Source organism: Sebastes fasciatus, chromosome 1 (assembly GCF_043250625.1).
Source record: "Sebastes fasciatus isolate fSebFas1 chromosome 1, fSebFas1.pri, whole genome shotgun sequence".
NCBI classification, from domain to species: Eukaryota; Metazoa; Chordata; class Actinopteri; order Perciformes; family Sebastidae; genus Sebastes; species Sebastes fasciatus.
Window position 1 is genome coordinate 43,318,274 of NC_133795.1, and position 14,425 is coordinate 43,332,698.

The window sequence follows — 14,425 nt, forward strand, 5'->3', positions numbered from 1 at the left end:
GAATTTAGAATGTGTTACGGAATTACAATTCCGGAATGTTCAGTTTGGATTTTAGAATGTGTTATGGTAACATTCCGGAATGTTAAGTTCTGATTTTACAATGTTTTGTTAACATTCCGGAATGTTAAGTTCAGATATTAGAATGTGTTATGTTACAATTCCGGAATGTTCAGTTTGGATTTTAGAATGCGTTATGTTAACATTCCGGAATGTTTTGTTCGGAATTCAGAATGTGTTACGGAATTACAATTCCGGAATGTTCAGTTTGGATTTTAGAATGTCTTATGTTAACATTCCGGAATGTTTAGTTCGGAATTCAGAATGTGTTACGGAATTACAATTCCAGAATGTTAAGTTCAGATTTTAGAATGTGTTATGTTATCATTCCCGAATGTTAAGTTCAGATTTTAGAATGTGTTATGTTAACATTCCGGAATGTTAAGTTCTGATTTTAGAATGTGTTATGTTATCATTCCCGAATGTTAAGTTCAGATTTTAGAATGTGTTATGTTAACATTCCAGAATGTTTAGTTCGGAATTCAGAATGTGTTACGGAATTACAATTCGGGAATGTTCAGTTTGGATTTAAGAATGTGTTATGTTAACATTCCGGAATGTTAAGTTCTGATTTTAGAATGTGTTATGTTATCATTCCCGAATGTTAAGTTCAGATTTTAGAATGTGTTATGTTAACATTCTGGAATGTTTAGTTCGGAATTCAGAATGTGTTACGGAATTACAATTCCGGAATGTTCAGTTTGGATTTTAGAATGTGTTATGTTAACATTCCGGAATGTTTAGTTCGGAATTCAGAATGTGTTACGGAATTACAATTCCGGAATGTTAAGTTTGGATTTTAGAATGTGTTATGTTAACATTCCGTAATGTTAAGTTCTGATTTTAGAATGTGTTATGTTATCATTCCCGAATGTTAAGTTCTGATTTTAGAATGTGTTATGTTATCATTCCCGAAGGTTAAGTTCAGATTTTAGAATGTGTTATGTTACAATTCCGGAATGTTCAGTTTGGATTTCAGAATGCGTTATGTTAACATTCTGGAATGTTTAGTTCGGAATTCAGAATGTGTTACGGAATTACAATTCCGGAATGTTCAGTTTGGATTTTAGAATGTGTTATGTTAACATTCCGGAATGTTTAGTTCGGAATTCAGAATGTGTTACGGAATTACAATTCCGGAATGTTCAGTTTGGATTTAAGAATGTGTTATGTTAACATTCCGGAATGTTTAGTTCGGAATTCAGGATGTGTTACGGAATTACAATTCAGGATGTGTTACGGAATTACAATTCCGGAATGTTAAGTTTGGATTTTAGAATGTGTTGCGTTACAATTCCGGAATGTTAAGTTTGGATTTTAGAATGTATTATTTTACAATTCCGGAATGTTCAGTTTGGATTTTAGAATGTGTTATGTTAACATTCTGGAATGCTTAGTTCGGAATTCAGAATGTGTTACGGATTACAATTCCGGAATGTTAAGTTCAAATTTTAGAATGTGTTGCGTTACAATTCCGGAATGTTAAGTTTGGATTTTAGAATGTGTTATGTTAACATTCCGGAATGCTTAGTTCGGAATTCAGAATGTGTTACGGAATTACAATTCCGGAATGTTCAGTTTGGATTTAAGAATGTGTTATGTTAACATTCCGGAATGCTTAGTTCGGAATTCAGAATGTGTTACGGATTACAATTCCGGAATGTTAAGTTCAAATTTTAGAATGTGTTGCGTTACAATTCCGGAATGTTAAGTTTGGATTTTAGAATGTGTTATGTTAACATTCCGGAATGTTTAGTTCGGAATTCAGAATGTGTTACGGAATTACAATTCCGGAATGTTCAGTTTGGATTTAAGAATGTGTTATGTTAACATTCCGGAATGTTTAGTTCGGAATTCAGGATGTGTTACGGAATTACAATTCCGGAATGTTAAGTTTGGATTTTAGAATGTGTTATGTTAACATTCCGTAATGTTAAGTTCTGATTTTAGAATGTGTTATGTTATCATTCCCGAATGTTAAGTTCTGATTTTAGAATGTGTTATGTTATCATTCCCGAAGGTTAAGTTCAGATTTTAGAATGTGTTATGTTACAATTCCGGAATGTTCAGTTTGGATTTCAGAATGCGTTATGTTAACATTCTGGAATGTTTAGTTCGGAATTCAGAATGTGTTACGGAATTACAATTCCGGAATGTTCAGTTTGGATTTTAGAATGTGTTATGTTAACATTCCGGAATGTTTAGTTCGGAATTCAGAATGTGTTACGGAATTACAATTCCGGAATGTTCAGTTTGGATTTAAGAATGTGTTATGTTAACATTCCGGAATGTTTAGTTCGGAATTCAGGATGTGTTACGGAATTACAATTCCGGAATGTTAAGTTTGGATTTTAGAATGTGTTGCGTTACAATTCCGGAATGTTAAGTTTGGATTTTAGAATGTATTATGTTACAATTCCGGAATGTTCAGTTTGGATTTTAGAATGTGTTATGTTAACATTCTGGAATGCTTAGTTCGGAATTCAGAATGTGTTACGGATTACAATTCCGGAATGTTAAGTTCAAATTTTAGAATGTGTTGCGTTACAATTCCGGAATGTTAAGTTTGGATTTTAGAATGTGTTATGTTAACATTCCGGAATGTTTAGTTCGGAATTCAGAATGTGTTACGGAATTACAATTCCGGAATGTTAAGTTCTGATTTTAGAATGTGTTATGTTAACATTCCGGAATGTTAAGTTCAGATTTCAGAATGTGTTATGTTACAATTCCGGAATGTTCAGTTTGGATATTAGAATGTGTTATGTTAACATTCTGGAATGTTTAGTTCGGAATTCAGAATGTGTTACGGAATTACAATTCCGGAATGTTCAGTTTGGATTTTAGAATGTGTTATGTTAACATTCCGGAATGTTAAGTTCTGATTTTAGAATGTGTTATGTTATCATTCCCGAATGTTAAGTTCAGATTTTAGAATGTGTTATGTTAACATTCCGGAATGTTTAGTTCGGAATTCAGAATGTGTTACGGAATTACAATTCCGGAATGTTCAGTTTGGATTTAAGAATGTGTTATGTTAACATTCCGGAATGTTTAGTTCGGAATTCAGGATGTGTTACGGAATTACAATTCTGGAATGTTAAGTTTGGATTTTAGAATGTGTTATGTTACAATTCCGGAATGTTCAGTGTGGATTTTAGAATGTCTTATGTTAACATTCCGGAATGTTTAGTTCGGAATTCAGAATGTTTTACGGAATTACAATTCCAGAATGTTCAGTTTGGATTTTAGAATGTGTTATGTTAACATTCCGGAATGTTAAGTTCTGATTTTAGAATGTGTTATGTTATCATTCCCGAATGTTAAGTTCTGATTTTAGAATGTGTTATGTTATCATTCCCGAATGTTAAGTTCAGATTTTAGAATGTGTTATGTTAACATTCCGGAATGTTAAGTTCTGATTTTAGAATGTGTTATGTTATCATTCCCGAATGTTAAGTTCAGATTTTAGAATGTGTTATGTTAACATTCCGGAATGTTTAGTTCGGAATTCAGAATGTGTTACGGAATTACAATTCCGGAATGTTCAGTTTGGATTTTAGAATGTGTTATGTTAACATTCCGGAATGTTTAGTTTCGAATTCAGAATGTGTTACGGAATAACAATTCCGGAATGTTCAGTTTGGATTTTAGAATGTGTTATGTTAACATTCCGGAATGTTAAATTTTATTTTAGAATGTGTTGTTAACATTCCGGACTGTTAAGTTCAGATTTTAGAATGTGTTATGTTACAATTCCGGAATGTTCAGTTTGGATTTTAGAATGTGTTATGTTAACATTCCGGAATGTTAAGTTTGGATTTTAGAATGTGTTATGTTACAATTCCGGAATGTTCAGTGTGGATTTTAGAATGTCTTATGTTAACATTCTGGAATGTTTAGTTCGGAATTCAGAATGTGTTACGGAATTACAATTCCGGAATGTTCAGTTTGGATTTTAGAATGTGTTATGTTAACATTCCGGAATGTTAAATTCTGATTTTAGAATGTGTTGTTAACATTCCGGAATGTTAAGTTCAGATTTTAGAATGTGTTATGTTACAATTCCGGAATGTTCAGTTCGGATTTTAGAATGTGTTATGTTAACATTCCGGAATGTTAAATTCTGATTTTAGAATGTGTTGTTAACATTCCGGAATGTTAAGTTCAGATTTTAGAATGTGTTATGTTACAATTCCGGAATGTTCAGTTTGTATTTTAGAATGTGTTATATTAACATTCCGGAATGTTTTGTTCGGAATTCAGAATGTGTTATGTTACAATTCCGGAATGTTCAGTTTGGATTTTAGAATGCGTTATGTTAACATTACGGAATGTTTAGTTCGGAATTCAGAATGTGTTACGGAATTACAATTCCGGAATGTTCAGTTCAGATTTTAGAATGTGTTGCGTTACAATTCCGGAATGTTCAGTTTGGATTTTAGAATGTGTTATGTTATTAGTTCGGAATTCAGAATGTATTACGGAAGTACAATTCCGGAATGTTAAGTTCTGATTTTAGAATGTGTTATGTTATCATGTCCGGAATGTTTAGTTCGGAATTCAGAATGTGTTACGGAATTACAATTCCGGAATGTTCAGTTTGGATTTTAGAATGCGTTATGTTAACATTCCGGAATGTTTAGTTCGGAATTCAGAATGTGTTACGGAATTACAATTCCGGAATGTTAAGTACAGATTTTAGAATGTGTTATGTTAACATTCCGGAATGTTAAGTTCGGAATTCAGAATGTGTTACGGAATTACAATTCCAGAATGTTAAGTTCATTTTTTAGAATGTGTTATGTTACAATTCCGGAATGTTCAGTTTGGATTTTAGAATGTGTTATGTTAACATTCCGGAATGTTTAGTTTCGAATTCAGAATGTGTTACGGAATAAAAAATTCCAGAATGTTAAGTTCAGTTTTTAGAATGTGTTATGTTACAATTCCGGAATGTTCAGTTTGGATTTTAGAATGTGTTATGTTAACATTCCGGAATGTTTAGTTTCGAATTCAGAATGTGTTACGGAATAACAATTCCGGAATGTTCAGTTTGGATTTTAGAATGTGTTATGTTAACATTCCGGAATGTTAAATTCTGATTTTAGAATGTGTTGTTAACATTCCGGACTGTTAAGTTCAGATTTTAGAATGTGTTATGTTACAATTCCGGAATGTTCAGTTTGTATTTTAGAATGTGTTATGTTAACATTCCGGAATGTTTTGTTCGGAATTCAGAATGTGTTATGTTACAATTCCGGAATGTTCAGTTTGGATTTTAGAATGCGTTATGTTAACATTCCGGAATGTTTAGTTCGGAATTCAGAATGTGTTACGGAATTACAATTCCGGAATGTTCAGTTTGGATTTTAGAATGTGTTATGTTAACATTCCGGAATGTTTAGTTTCGAATTCAGAATGTGTTACGGAATAACAATTCCGGAATGTTCAGTTTGGATTTTAGAATGTGTTATGTTAACATTCCGGAATGTTAAATTTTATTTTAGAATGTGTTGTTAACATTCCGGACTGTTAAGTTCAGATTTTAGAATGTGTTATGTTACAATTCCGGAATGTTCAGTTTGGATTTTAGAATGTGTTATGTTAACATTCCGGGAATGTTAAGTTTGGATTTTAGAATGTGTTATGTTACAATTCCGGAATGTTCAGTGTGGATTTTAGAATGTCTTATGTTAACATTCTGGAATGTTTAGTTCGGAATTCAGAATGTGTTACGGAATTACAATTCCGGAATGTTCAGTTTGGATTTTAGAATGTGTTATGTTAACATTCCGGAATGTTAAATTCTGATTTTAGAATGTGTTGTTAACATTCCGGAATGTTAAGTTCAGATTTTAGAATGTGTTATGTTACAATTCCGGAATGTTCAGTTCGGATTTTAGAATGTGTTATGTTAACATTCCGGAATGTTTAGTTTTGAATTCAGAATGTGTTACGGAATTACAATTCCGGAATATTCAGTTTGGATTTTAGAATGTTTTATGTTAACATTCCGGAATGTTTAGTTCGGAATTCAGAATGTGTTACGGAATAACAATTCCGGAATGTTCAGTTTGGATTTTAGAATGTGTTATGTTAACATTCCGGAATGTTTAGTTCGGAATTCAGAATGTGTTACGGAATTACAATTCCAGAATGTTAAGTTCAGTTTTTAGAATGTGTTATGTTACAATTCCGGAATGTTCAGTTTGGATTTTAGAATGTGTTATGTTAACATTCCGGAATGTTTAGTTTCGAATTCAGAATGTGTTACGGAATAACAATTCCGGAATGTTCAGTTTGGATTTTAGAATGTGTTATGTTAACATTCCGGAATGTTAAATTCTGATTTTAGAATGTGTTGTTAACATTCCGGACTGTTAAGTTCAGATTTTAGAATGTGTTATGTTACAATTCCGGAATGTTCAGTTTGTATTTTAGAATGTGTTATGTTAACATTCCGGAATGTTTTGTTCGGAATTCAGAATGTGTTATGTTACAATTCCGGAATGTTCAGTTTGGATTTTAGAATGCGTTATGTTAACATTACGGAATGTTTAGTTCGGAATTCAGAATGTGTTACGGAATTACAATTCCGGAATGTTCAGTTCAGATTTTAGAATGTGTTGCGTTACAATTCCGGAATGTTCAGTTTGGATTTTAGAATGTGTTATGTTATTAGTTCGGAATTCAGAATGTATTACGGAAGTACAATTCCGGAATGTTAAGTTCTGATTTTAGAATGTGTTATGTTATCATGTCCGGAATGTTTAGTTCGGAATTCAGAATGTGTTACGGAATTACAATTCTGGAATGTTCAGTTTGGATTTTAGAATGCGTTATGTTAACATTCCGGAATGTTTAGTTCGGAATTCAGAATGTGTTACGGAATTACAATTCCGGAATGTTAAGTACAGATTTTAGAATGTGTTATGTTAACATTCCGGAATGTTAAGTTCGGAATTTAGAATGTGTTACGGAATTACAATTCCGGAATGTTCAGTTTGGATTTTAGAATGTGTTATGGTAACATTCCGGAATGTTAAGTTCTGATTTTACAATGTTTTGTTAACATTCCGGAATGTTAAGTTCAGATATTAGAATGTGTTATGTTACAATTCCGGAATGTTCAGTTTGGATTTTAGAATGCGTTATGTTAACATTCCGGAATGTTTTGTTCGGAATTCAGAATGTGTTACGGAATTACAATTCCGGAATGTTCAGTTTGGATTTTAGAATGTCTTATGTTAACATTCCGGAATGTTTAGTTCGGAATTCAGAATGTGTTACGGAATTACAATTCCAGAATGTTAAGTTCAGATTTTAGAATGTGTTATGTTATCATTCCCGAATGTTAAGTTCAGATTTTAGAATGTGTTATGTTAACATTCCGGAATGTTAAGTTCTGATTTTAGAATGTGTTATGTTATCATTCCCGAATGTTAAGTTCAGATTTTAGAATGTGTTATGTTAACATTCCAGAATGTTTAGTTCGGAATTCAGAATGTGTTACGGAATTACAATTCGGGAATGTTCAGTTTGGATTTAAGAATGTGTTATGTTAACATTCCGGAATGTTAAGTTCTGATTTTAGAATGTGTTATGTTATCATTCCCGAATGTTAAGTTCAGATTTTAGAATGTGTTATGTTAACATTCTGGAATGTTTAGTTCGGAATTCAGAATGTGTTACGGAATTACAATTCCGGAATGTTCAGTTTGGATTTTAGAATGTGTTATGTTAACATTCCGGAATGTTTAGTTCGGAATTCAGAATGTGTTACGGAATTACAATTCCGGAATGTTAAGTTTGGATTTTAGAATGTGTTATGTTAACATTCCGTAATGTTAAGTTCTGATTTTAGAATGTGTTATGTTATCATTCCCGAATGTTAAGTTCTGATTTTAGAATGTGTTATGTTATCATTCCCGAAGGTTAAGTTCAGATTTTAGAATGTGTTATGTTACAATTCCGGAATGTTCAGTTTGGATTTCAGAATGCGTTATGTTAACATTCTGGAATGTTTAGTTCGGAATTCAGAATGTGTTACGGAATTACAATTCCGGAATGTTCAGTTTGGATTTTAGAATGTGTTATGTTAACATTCCGGAATGTTTAGTTCGGAATTCAGAATGTGTTACGGAATTACAATTCCGGAATGTTCAGTTTGGATTTAAGAATGTGTTATGTTAACATTCCGGAATGTTTAGTTCGGAATTCAGGATGTGTTACGGAATTACAATTCAGGATGTGTTACGGAATTACAATTCCGGAATGTTAAGTTTGGATTTTAGAATGTGTTGCGTTACAATTCCGGAATGTTAAGTTTGGATTTTAGAATGTATTATTTTACAATTCCGGAATGTTCAGTTTGGATTTTAGAATGTGTTATGTTAACATTCTGGAATGCTTAGTTCGGAATTCAGAATGTGTTACGGATTACAATTCCGGAATGTTAAGTTCAAATTTTAGAATGTGTTGCGTTACAATTCCGGAATGTTAAGTTTGGATTTTAGAATGTGTTATGTTAACATTCCGGAATGCTTAGTTCGGAATTCAGAATGTGTTACGGAATTACAATTCCGGAATGTTCAGTTTGGATTTAAGAATGTGTTATGTTAACATTCCGGAATGCTTAGTTCGGAATTCAGAATGTGTTACGGATTACAATTCCGGAATGTTAAGTTCAAATTTTAGAATGTGTTGCGTTACAATTCCGGAATGTTAAGTTTGGATTTTAGAATGTGTTATGTTAACATTCCGGAATGTTTAGTTCGGAATTCAGAATGTGTTACGGAATTACAATTCCGGAATGTTCAGTTTGGATTTAAGAATGTGTTATGTTAACATTCCGGAATGTTTAGTTCGGAATTCAGGATGTGTTACGGAATTACAATTCCGGAATGTTAAGTTTGGATTTTAGAATGTGTTATGTTAACATTCCGTAATGTTAAGTTCTGATTTTAGAATGTGTTATGTTATCATTCCCGAATGTTAAGTTCTGATTTTAGAATGTGTTATGTTATCATTCCCGAAGGTTAAGTTCAGATTTTAGAATGTGTTATGTTACAATTCCGGAATGTTCAGTTTGGATTTCAGAATGCGTTATGTTAACATTCTGGAATGTTTAGTTCGGAATTCAGAATGTGTTACGGAATTACAATTCCGGAATGTTCAGTTTGGATTTTAGAATGTGTTATGTTAACATTCCGGAATGTTTAGTTCGGAATTCAGAATGTGTTACGGAATTACAATTCCGGAATGTTCAGTTTGGATTTAAGAATGTGTTATGTTAACATTCCGGAATGTTTAGTTCGGAATTCAGGATGTGTTACGGAATTACAATTCCGGAATGTTAAGTTTGGATTTTAGAATGTGTTGCGTTACAATTCCGGAATGTTAAGTTTGGATTTTAGAATGTATTATGTTACAATTCCGGAATGTTCAGTTTGGATTTTAGAATGTGTTATGTTAACATTCTGGAATGCTTAGTTCGGAATTCAGAATGTGTTACGGATTACAATTCCGGAATGTTAAGTTCAAATTTTAGAATGTGTTGCGTTACAATTCCGGAATGTTAAGTTTGGATTTTAGAATGTGTTATGTTAACATTCCGGAATGTTTAGTTCGGAATTCAGAATGTGTTACGGAATTACAATTCCGGAATGTTAAGTTCTGATTTTAGAATGTGTTATGTTAACATTCCGGAATGTTAAGTTCAGATTTCAGAATGTGTTATGTTACAATTCCGGAATGTTCAGTTTGGATATTAGAATGTGTTATGTTAACATTCTGGAATGTTTAGTTCGGAATTCAGAATGTGTTACGGAATTACAATTCCGGAATGTTCAGTTTGGATTTTAGAATGTGTTATGTTAACATTCCGGAATGTTAAGTTCTGATTTTAGAATGTGTTATGTTATCATTCCCGAATGTTAAGTTCAGATTTTAGAATGTGTTATGTTAACATTCCGGAATGTTTAGTTCGGAATTCAGAATGTGTTACGGAATTACAATTCCGGAATGTTCAGTTTGGATTTAAGAATGTGTTATGTTAACATTCCGGAATGTTTAGTTCGGAATTCAGGATGTGTTACGGAATTACAATTCTGGAATGTTAAGTTTGGATTTTAGAATGTGTTATGTTACAATTCCGGAATGTTCAGTGTGGATTTTAGAATGTCTTATGTTAACATTCCGGAATGTTTAGTTCGGAATTCAGAATGTTTTACGGAATTACAATTCCAGAATGTTCAGTTTGGATTTTAGAATGTGTTATGTTAACATTCCGGAATGTTAAGTTCTGATTTTAGAATGTGTTATGTTATCATTCCCGAATGTTAAGTTCTGATTTTAGAATGTGTTATGTTATCATTCCCGAATGTTAAGTTCAGATTTTAGAATGTGTTATGTTAACATTCCGGAATGTTAAGTTCTGATTTTAGAATGTGTTATGTTATCATTCCCGAATGTTAAGTTCAGATTTTAGAATGTGTTATGTTAACATTCCAGAATGTTTAGTTCGGAATTCAGAATGTGTTACGGAATTACAATTCGGGAATGTTCAGTTTGGATTTAAGAATGTGTTATGTTAACATTCCGGAATGTTAAGTTCTGATTTTAGAATGTGTTATGTTATCATTCCCGAATGTTAAGTTCAGATTTTAGAATGTGTTATGTTAACATTCTGGAATGTTTAGTTCGGAATTCAGAATGTGTTACGGAATTACAATTCCGGAATGTTCAGTTTGGATTTTAGAATGTGTTATGTTAACATTCCGGAATGTTTAGTTCGGAATTCAGAATGTGTTACGGAATTACAATTCCGGAATGTTAAGTTTGGATTTTAGAATGTGTTATGTTAACATTCCGTAATGTTAAGTTCTGATTTTAGAATGTGTTATGTTATCATTCCCGAATGTTAAGTTCTGATTTTAGAATGTGTTATGTTATCATTCCCGAAGGTTAAGTTCAGATTTTAGAATGTGTTATGTTACAATTCCGGAATGTTCAGTTTGGATTTCAGAATGCGTTATGTTAACATTCTGGAATGTTTAGTTCGGAATTCAGAATGTGTTACGGAATTACAATTCCGGAATGTTCAGTTTGGATTTTAGAATGTGTTATGTTAACATTCCGGAATGTTTAGTTCGGAATTCAGAATGTGTTACGGAATTACAATTCCGGAATGTTCAGTTTGGATTTAAGAATGTGTTATGTTAACATTCCGGAATGTTTAGTTCGGAATTCAGGATGTGTTACGGAATTACAATTCAGGATGTGTTACGGAATTACAATTCCGGAATGTTAAGTTTGGATTTTAGAATGTGTTGCGTTACAATTCCGGAATGTTAAGTTTGGATTTTAGAATGTATTATTTTACAATTCCGGAATGTTCAGTTTGGATTTTAGAATGTGTTATGTTAACATTCTGGAATGCTTAGTTCGGAATTCAGAATGTGTTACGGATTACAATTCCGGAATGTTAAGTTCAAATTTTAGAATGTGTTGCGTTACAATTCCGGAATGTTAAGTTTGGATTTTAGAATGTGTTATGTTAACATTCCGGAATGCTTAGTTCGGAATTCAGAATGTGTTACGGAATTACAATTCCGGAATGTTCAGTTTGGATTTAAGAATGTGTTATGTTAACATTCCGGAATGCTTAGTTCGGAATTCAGAATGTGTTACGGATTACAATTCCGGAATGTTAAGTTCAAATTTTAGAATGTGTTGCGTTACAATTCCGGAATGTTAAGTTTGGATTTTAGAATGTGTTATGTTAACATTCCGGAATGTTTAGTTCGGAATTCAGAATGTGTTACGGAATTACAATTCCGGAATGTTCAGTTTGGATTTAAGAATGTGTTATGTTAACATTCCGGAATGTTTAGTTCGGAATTCAGGATGTGTTACGGAATTACAATTCCGGAATGTTAAGTTTGGATTTTAGAATGTGTTATGTTAACATTCCGTAATGTTAAGTTCTGATTTTAGAATGTGTTATGTTATCATTCCCGAATGTTAAGTTCTGATTTTAGAATGTGTTATGTTATCATTCCCGAAGGTTAAGTTCAGATTTTAGAATGTGTTATGTTACAATTCCGGAATGTTCAGTTTGGATTTCAGAATGCGTTATGTTAACATTCTGGAATGTTTAGTTCGGAATTCAGAATGTGTTACGGAATTACAATTCCGGAATGTTCAGTTTGGATTTTAGAATGTGTTATGTTAACATTCCGGAATGTTTAGTTCGGAATTCAGAATGTGTTACGGAATTACAATTCCGGAATGTTCAGTTTGGATTTAAGAATGTGTTATGTTAACATTCCGGAATGTTTAGTTCGGAATTCAGGATGTGTTACGGAATTACAATTCCGGAATGTTAAGTTTGGATTTTAGAATGTGTTGCGTTACAATTCCGGAATGTTAAGTTTGGATTTTAGAATGTATTATGTTACAATTCCGGAATGTTCAGTTTGGATTTTAGAATGTGTTATGTTAACATTCTGGAATGCTTAGTTCGGAATTCAGAATGTGTTACGGATTACAATTCCGGAATGTTAAGTTCAAATTTTAGAATGTGTTGCGTTACAATTCCGGAATGTTAAGTTTGGATTTTAGAATGTGTTATGTTAACATTCCGGAATGTTTAGTTCGGAATTCAGAATGTGTTACGGAATTACAATTCCGGAATGTTAAGTTCTGATTTTAGAATGTGTTATGTTAACATTCCGGAATGTTAAGTTCAGATTTCAGAATGTGTTATGTTACAATTCCGGAATGTTCAGTTTGGATATTAGAATGTGTTATGTTAACATTCTGGAATGTTTAGTTCGGAATTCAGAATGTGTTACGGAATTACAATTCCGGAATGTTCAGTTTGGATTTTAGAATGTGTTATGTTAACATTCCGGAATGTTAAGTTCTGATTTTAGAATGTGTTATGTTATCATTCCCGAATGTTAAGTTCAGATTTTAGAATGTGTTATGTTAACATTCCGGAATGTTTAGTTCGGAATTCAGAATGTGTTACGGAATTACAATTCCGGAATGTTCAGTTTGGATTTAAGAATGTGTTATGTTAACATTCCGGAATGTTTAGTTCGGAATTCAGGATGTGTTACGGAATTACAATTCTGGAATGTTAAGTTTGGATTTTAGAATGTGTTATGTTACAATTCCGGAATGTTCAGTGTGGATTTTAGAATGTCTTATGTTAACATTCCGGAATGTTTAGTTCGGAATTCAGAATGTTTTACGGAATTACAATTCCAGAATGTTCAGTTTGGATTTTAGAATGTGTTATGTTAACATTCCGGAATGTTAAGTTCTGATTTTAGAATGTGTTATGTTATCATTCCCGAATGTTAAGTTCTGATTTTAGAATGTGTTATGTTATCATTCCCGAATGTTAAGTTCAGATTTTAGAATGTGTTATGTTACAATTCCGGAATGTTCAGTTTGGATTTCAGAATGCGTTATGTTAACATTCTGGAATGTTTAGTTCGGAATTCAGAATGTGTTACGGAATTACAATTCCGGAATGTTCAGTTTGGATTTTAGAATGTGTTATGTTAACATTCCGGAATGTTTAGTTCGGAATTCAGAATGTGTTACGGAATTACAATTCCGGAATGTTAAGTTCTGATTTTAGAATGTGTTATGTTATCATTCCCGAATGTTAAGTTCAGATTTTAGAATGTGTTATGTTAACATTCCAGAATGTTTAGTTCGGAATTCAGAATGTGTTACGGAATTACAATTCCGGAATGTTCAGTTTGGATTTAAGAATGTGTTATGTTAACATTCCGGAATGTTAAGTTCTGATTTTAGAATGTGTTATGTTATCATTCCCGAATGTTAAGTTCAGATTTTAGAATGTGTTATGTTAACATTCCGGAATGTTTAGTTCGGAATTCAGGATGTGTTACCGAATTACAATTCCGGAATGTTAAGTTTGGATTTTAGAATGTGTTATGTTAACATTCCGTAATGTTAAGTTCTGATTTTAGAATGTGTTATGTTATCATTCCCGAATGTTAAGTTCTGATTTTAGAATGTGTTATGTTATCATTCCCGAAGGTTAAGTTCAGATTTTAGAATGTGTTATGTTACAATTCCGGAATGTTCAGTTTGGATTTCAGAATGCGTTATGTTAACATTCTGGAATGTTTAGTTCGGAATTCAGAATGTGTTACGGAATTACAATTCCGGAATGTTCAGTTTGGATTTTAGAATGTGTTATGTTAACATTCCGGAATGTTTAGTTCGGAATTCAGAATGTGTTACGGAATTACAATTCCGGAATGTTCAGTTTGGATTTAAGAATGTGTTATGTTAACATTCCGGAATGTTTAGTTCG